Source organism: Macrobrachium rosenbergii, chromosome 6 (assembly GCF_040412425.1).
Source record: "Macrobrachium rosenbergii isolate ZJJX-2024 chromosome 6, ASM4041242v1, whole genome shotgun sequence".
Lineage (NCBI taxonomy): Eukaryota > Metazoa > Arthropoda > Malacostraca > Decapoda > Palaemonidae > Macrobrachium > Macrobrachium rosenbergii.
This window is the reverse complement of record NC_089746.1, coordinates 10,624,695-10,632,194: the sequence shown is the minus strand read 5'-3', so window position 1 is coordinate 10,632,194 and position 7,500 is coordinate 10,624,695. Positions and strand designations below refer to the sequence as shown.

Here is a 7,500-nt window from a genome sequence, read left to right as displayed (position 1 = left end):
CTTGCTGTTGAAATACAGACTAGTTGTCAGCGCGGTACGCCAAGCCAACCCGTGACTCACGCACGGAGTCCTTTGTGTATTGCATAGCTCGTTTGAGAGTTTTTCTTCTCCCAGTGGGTTGCTCTTTTTTATGTCTTTGGATACAACACATTTGTACTAGCTAGATACATCTTAAAGTTGTATTATCCAGATATTGCTATAGTGACAGTTATATCTGCTTGAAAATTTGTTGATTAATATATATTTTATATATATTATTGATTGAAAATTTGTTGATTAATAATATATATTATATATATACTGCATATGTATAAATTATATATATACACGTATTTAAAATGTGTATATTATATGTATATATATGTATGTATTTATTTATATTTATATATACTGCCCTAAATTGGAAAGCTGCAGTCTGCAAAATTTTCAAAATTTAGATATGCCACCTATTGGGCTCGTGAAACACTAATACACAAGTTACTGCAGTTTCAGAATGATTCTTCAATGCTTTCCACGGGTATTTAGTGGGTCCCATTTGCAGTATCTGCAAAATCAGTAGTAAGGCAAGGGTGTATCTACCTTTTTCCTCAGTTTTGTATTTTTTGTAGATACTGCAGTCTTCCATTTTAGGGCAGTATATATAATGTATGGATATACGTATGTGTATGCATGCATGTACGTATGCATAATTACATTTGTAAACTAGAAGGAATTTTCGAATAATAGGGGCGAGTTAGCTATCGTCTAAGAAAATGACCGGAGACACTTTGTTTGTGTTATTTTTCAGCATCATAAATCTAATCTGTGCATGAATAGCCTCTGACTAGTGTACGCAGATGTTCACCTGATAATTTACGATTTTTGCTTCCGTCTAGAGATACTGTTTCTCTGACCTCTTCTGCTTAATCTAAACCTTTGATAAAATTGAGTTTGTCAATAGATACTATCTCGCTAACCACTGTTATTCAGTCTGAACGTTTGATAAATTTGCTCCCGTCTAGAGATGCTGTCTAACTTTTAACCAACCTAAAACCTTTGATAAATTTACCTCTGTTAACAATACTGTCTTGCTAACCACTGTTACTCAGTCTAAACGTTTGATAAATTTATTTCCGTCTGGAGATACTGTCTCTCTAACCACTTTTACTCAATCTAAACCTCTGATAAACTTTCTTCTGTCTAGAAATGCTCTCGAACCACAGTTACTCAGTCTCAACCTTTAAAAAATTTGCTTCTGACTATAGATACTCTCTAACCAGCGTTATTATACAATGTGAAGTCTTAGATAATGAAGAACTGTTTCAAGATAATGAACTGTTTCAAGATAATGAAGAATTGTTTCAAGATAATGAAGAATTGTTTCAAGATAATGGAGAACTGTTTCAAGATAATGGAGAACTGTTTCAAGATAATGGAGAACTGTTTCAGGATAATGGAGAACTGTTTCAGGATAATGGAGAACTGTTTCAGGATAATGAAGAATGTTTCAAGATAATGAAGTAGTGTCTCACACACGTCCTATCGTATACAATTCGTACTGCAAACGTTGCGATAACAGAACCAGTCTTTTGACAGTGTTCAATTAGCTCTTTGAATGTCTCAGGTGACTGACCTATTAGAAGAATCTTCTTTAGAGCAGAGACGATATGATGCGAGTTCCTTCTTGACTGGGTTAACGAAAATGTATTTTTTACCAGGAAAATCATTCAGTAAGTTATCTGTTTGTGGCGTGTGGTGTCATAATGTTGGTATGTTTAGTCTTATAATTTTAATTGTTATGTTTTATTTAGCTATTATTTTTTGTAGGAAAACGTAAACGGTTTTTTGTGATGTTTGATTTTTATTTGCCTTCATTGATGTTAAAAGTCTCTCTTAGTGATGCACGTTAACATGGTACCAGCTTTGTGTGTGTGTGTGTGTGTGTGTTATGTGCTGGGAACAGATTATTTTTAGTCAGACGACAAATAATTGTATACATACAAATATACATATGTAAATATATACATAATATAGATACAAATATATGTATATATATTATATATATAAATATACAAATATATATATATATATATATATATATATATATATATATATATATATATATATATATATATATATATTATATAAAAGGACCTCATTCAAACTGGATGGTATCTAATGGAGTTTTTATTAAAAAAATACAAGCTTTCTTGGACAAACAGTCCACATTATCAAGTATCCGTACGGATACTATGATAATATATTTGTCCAAGAAATTTGTATTTTTTTGAATAAAACTCCATTAGATACCATCCAGTTTGAATGAGGTCCTTTTAGTAATTCTACTAATGCACAGAACAATTGTGTATGTGATAAAGTTAATATATATATATATATATATATATATATATATATATATATATATATATATATATATATATATATATATATATATATATGTATATATATACATATACAAATATATGTATGTATATATATATATATATATATATATATATATATATATATATATATATATATATATATATATATATTGTGTGTGTGTGTTTGTGTGTTTCTGAGGCTTAAGGAAACAAGAGTGCCGTATTTTCTCTTTAATCCTCGTCTTATGTAAAAGGATTCCTACCCTCGCGTATGTGAAACACTTACACCTTGTGGCCGGAAACTCGAAAGCACATTGGTGAGAGAAAGCTCAATGCCTTCGGGGTGTCAAGAGCTGCCCTGGAGAAAGGAGGCGAGGTAACGGCTACTACTGCTGTAGAAGGGTTTAGGACAGGGCGTGGCGTCTCAGATTAAAAGCATTCGAGGATGTGGCCGATGTGAGGCAGGATGTCTAAAGGATGTGGGTTGTTCTTGATTGCACTTCCTCTCTCTCTCTCTCTCTCTCTCTCTCTCTCTCTCAAATTTGTGTTCTCTCTCTCTCTCTCTCTCAAATTTGTGTTTTCTCTCTCTCTCTCTCTCTCTCTCTCTCTCTCTCTCTCTCTCTCTCTCTCTCTCTCTCTCTCTCTCGGTGAAAATTTGTGTTCTCTCTCTCTCAACGTAAAAATATGTGTTACCTTGTCTCATACCTGCTGTGTTCTCTGCATGAGTAATTTAGTAACACGTTTGGATAGAATTTTCCTGTTCATTAGACATAACCTGAAAAGCTTTTCAAATAAAAGGAATGACCTTGAGACGATGTGCCATGTCAGTACTGATAGAGGGCACAATTTTATATGTATATGTGTAAAAATATGTCCCTCCCAAGTTATGTAAATATATAGGATTAGCTATACTTCAGAGCCTGTGTTCTAACGTAATTTTCAGAATACGGTGAGAACAAAACGCCTTTAAATAACGAGCACTATTGTGTGAATTACATCTCCCGTCGTAGCTGTCCATAAGAAGAAGAAGAAGAAACAAGAATATAAGGATCCGTTAATTTACAGGAGTAACAATGTCAGGTTTGACACTGTAAAAACTGTAAAAACCCAAGGCATTGAATCGTCTCAAATTTTACGATAATCGAACGTTATACTCGAGCAACGCGGATCTATAATTGTCGAGCGAACTTAGGCACCCCCTTAGGTGGCTAATTGTTCTCGTCTGCTGTTCTTTTGTTTGAAGGAGCTAGACACCCCGAGAGCTAATTGGAGTTGCCGGATAATTAACGTTCCGGTACCTGCAGCGCCCCTGGCGGCGGGCAGTCGAAGTATAGAAGGATCCAGGAATTATCGGTCTTGCTTTCAGCCCCTAAGGCTTTTATCGCAGTTTCGTTCTTTCAACGCTTTCAGCGCAATGAAAAGATGAACTCGATGATGGACGTTAATTCAGTCTTAATTGTTTATTACAAATTTTCGGGATATGGGGAGTGTTGCGGGGAGAAGTGGGTTTGATTAATGGGCTGGTTTTGGATTTCTGCACACAGCGTCTGGCCCTAAAGTACCCCGGTGGCTTGCAGATGAAAAATGCCATTTTAACAAATTGCTCTTTGGATATGAATAATGTGATGTTAGGTTATTATTAGATGATATCGATATGGATAAACACCTTGAGGACTGATATAGTTTGCAAAGGTCTTTTTCGTCTGTTGCAAACAGGAAGGTAGGGAAGAGTTAAAATTGAAGAGGGGGAGCAGGTGGAGCTTTATGTGATTAATTATTATTTAAGGCTAATAGACACCCTCTCTCTCTCTCTCTCTCTAAAGCTGTAGCCTTTTGAGAGTTGCATGACATCTGCTTTTCTTGGTCAGTTTCGTACATAGCGGGAAATTCCTTTTGTACCTAGGAGGTTTTGCAGTCCATTTTGCAAAGCTGGGAAGAATTGGGTTTTTAGATTTTAATAGCATCTCTGAATACGATGGAGTGGAAGTTTAATTCAGTTTTTTTTGTAGCTATATAGTATAGCATTTTAAATGAGTGCAAGTATGTTCATCAGTTGCTATCTTTTCTGGTATAATTTAATGAACTAGATTTGATGTTTTAATTTTGCTAGAGGGCTGCAAATTGGTATGTTGGCCATCCACCCTCCAATCATCAAACATACCAAATTGCAGCCCTCTAGCCTCAGTAGTTTTTTATTTTATTTTATTTAAGGTTAAAGTTAGCCATAATCGTGCATCTGGCAACGATATAGGACAGGCCACCACCGGGCCGTGGTTAAAGTTCCATGGGCCGCGACTCATGCAACATTATGCCGAGACCACCGAAAGATAGATCTATTTTCAGTGGCCTTGATTGTATGATGTACAGAAAACTTGATTGCGCCAAAGAAACTTCGTCGCATTTTTTAGTTGTTTGTTTAGTGTTCAATATTATCTCTCTTATTTTTTGCTAATTTCCGGTCATTATACAATTGTATCTGCGCCGTTGAGCTGATATACCGGTTTTTTTTATTAATTATGTAGACGTATATATTTAAAAAATGTATGAGTTCGTCTGTATTTATTAAGTTGTTAATTTTTTTTTTTTTTGTAGGAGGGTGACCCCAGTCCTCGTGCATGGGACGTCGCTTGGGTAAGGTAAGATCTACACTAGGTACTTGTTAACGTAATTAGAATGCGTCGAGTGTGCAAAACGGCATTATTAGTACTCGCAAGATATTTACAGGAATAACCCTTCGATATAAATATTAAACTATCGTGATGAGACACATATATATATATATATATATATATATATATATATATATATATATATATATATATATATATATATATATATATATATATATATATATATATATATATATATATAAATATATATATATATATATATATATATATATGAATATATATATATATATATAAATATATATATATATATATATATATATATATATATATATATATATATATATATAATTATATATATATGTATATATATACATATGCATATATTAATTATTATATATATATATGTATATATATACATATGCATATATTAATTATATATATATATATATATATATATATATATATATATATATATATATATAAATGTATATATATTTATTTATATATAACTATATACAGTATATACACGTGTATATATAAATATATATATATATATATATATATATATATATATATATATATATATATATATATATAAGTATATATATATATATATATTTATATATAAGTATATATATATAATTATTTATATATAATTATATATATATATATACACACACTATATATACTCATGCATATATGTATATTATATATTTTTTCTTGTCTTTATTGCTAAGTAGACCTTCAAATTACATAAACTAAATGCGTGATAAATGGTGTTTCCTTATCTGGTGAAGGTTTCCTGTTGTTGTCTAAATTTTGACAGTTTCGCGTTTTTGTGTAACCTCTTAATAAGTCGATTATTTAATTTTTTCTTATCAGACCTTGCGCTCTCTCTCTCTCTCTCTCTCTCTCTCTCTCTCTCTCTCTCTCTCTCTCTCTCTCTCAAGAAAAGTTATAATTCACGCCTTATTATTGAGGAAGCACTGTGGTCATATTTCGTTACTGGTACAAGCATAGTTACGCTTATCAGGTATTGCCAGGTGTTACGCCACTGTCCTGAATAACCGGACTACGCTCATGAATTGCTCTTTATATGGCATTAACTTTTATGGCTTTTTTTCCCCTTTGTACAGGACCATTTTAAAATGCTATCAGGATTAAGGGTTAATCATTTGGGAAACCAGTATAAATTTTCTAGAACTACTGCTGCTATTATTATCGATAATAAATAGTGATAGTAGTGGTTAAAGAATTTTTTGTGCACCTTTTTGAAACTATCTGTACGGATTACTGGTTAGTCTTTATGTGAATGAAATTTTGCTTGCTGAATAGTATTGACTAAAGGTCAGTTATTATAATTATTTTTTTCTTATTTTTTTTTTTTTGCGAACTTTAGACAGTTTGTTTATGAAATATCCCAAACGAAAAGTTTTCACTAACGTACAAGAAAACAAAGTTAATCCTTTAGGGCAGTGCACAGGCGTTTTTCTCATCTTCTAAAGGAGATAATGAGATACGGAGATAGACATTTTTTTTGTTCATCCCTATAGGAGATACTCATCGGTAATAGAGGTACACGTGTGTTCTCTCCTGGCGTTGTTTTTTTTCCCTTCTGTTTCAGAGGTGTCGTATTTGAGATGAAAAGACGAAAGACGAAAGATGTTTTTTATCGCTAATTATGAATTAGCAGATCATTCAGTAAATGTGTAAAATTTGTACTTGAACGGACGATTTTATTTTTCAAAAAATCGAAACCCATTGCTGTTGCAAAGCCAGTCATCTCTTGAAAGTAAGTCTTCGTAACATCTTATTTACGGATATTTGTGAGGTCACTTGATTCCTCTGGAATCACGTCGTCACGTGTTCCGAAGAAGTCGTTCAAGGGAAGCCTTCGCCGACTTGTTCGCTGACCTGCAGGGGTGGAAATGCCGATGCTGATGAATGGAGTTCCTCAGAGACATCTTCGTGTTGGGAAGACTCGACCGAAACCCCATGTAATTGCCTCTTCTTTTTATTTCCTGTTTATTCTTTAAATGTTTATTGGTTTTGACAGTTCGGTCGACCTACTCTGTCATTATTCGACCGACGTCGGGTTCTGTTTGTTGTTCGGATCGAGATTATCGCACTTGATAACATCGACGTTTGATGGCAGATGGTCGTCATATCTCAGTTTATTTGATTTTGGTTCCAGCCTCCCTCATTTATCGTTTAACTTCAGACGTCTTTATTTGGCCTTTTCATTTTTATATATCGGGGAGGTGTTACCACATTAATAGACTTTCCGAAGGAGCAGGAGTTTTTTTTTATGACAAAAGGAAATTCTCTTTAAATTCATCCCAGAAGTTTTATTTTTTTTTTTTGGTACCTGTACACACGATTCATCAGATTTTACTTTTTTATTCGATAGGTAAGAATTAGTGGATGGTCGAAGAGTAATTTTGCCCGATTGTTATTGAAGGTGAAATCGCCTCCAGGGGGAAATCGCCTTCAGTAGTTTTAGGAGT

The 7,500-nt window shown here is 33.1% G+C and overlaps 1 long non-coding RNA gene across 1 annotated transcript in view; it reads left to right on the top strand.

The window, feature by feature from the left end:
- Positions 1-7,500, top strand: part of LOC136839183 (uncharacterized) — a 147,041-nt gene that overhangs the window by 42,546 nt on the left and 96,995 nt on the right. Inside the window, exon 2 of the long non-coding RNA XR_010853245.1 lies at positions 4,956-4,999. This is a non-coding gene — a long non-coding RNA (uncharacterized lncRNA). The remainder of the gene's footprint in view (positions 1-4,955; positions 5,000-7,500) is intronic.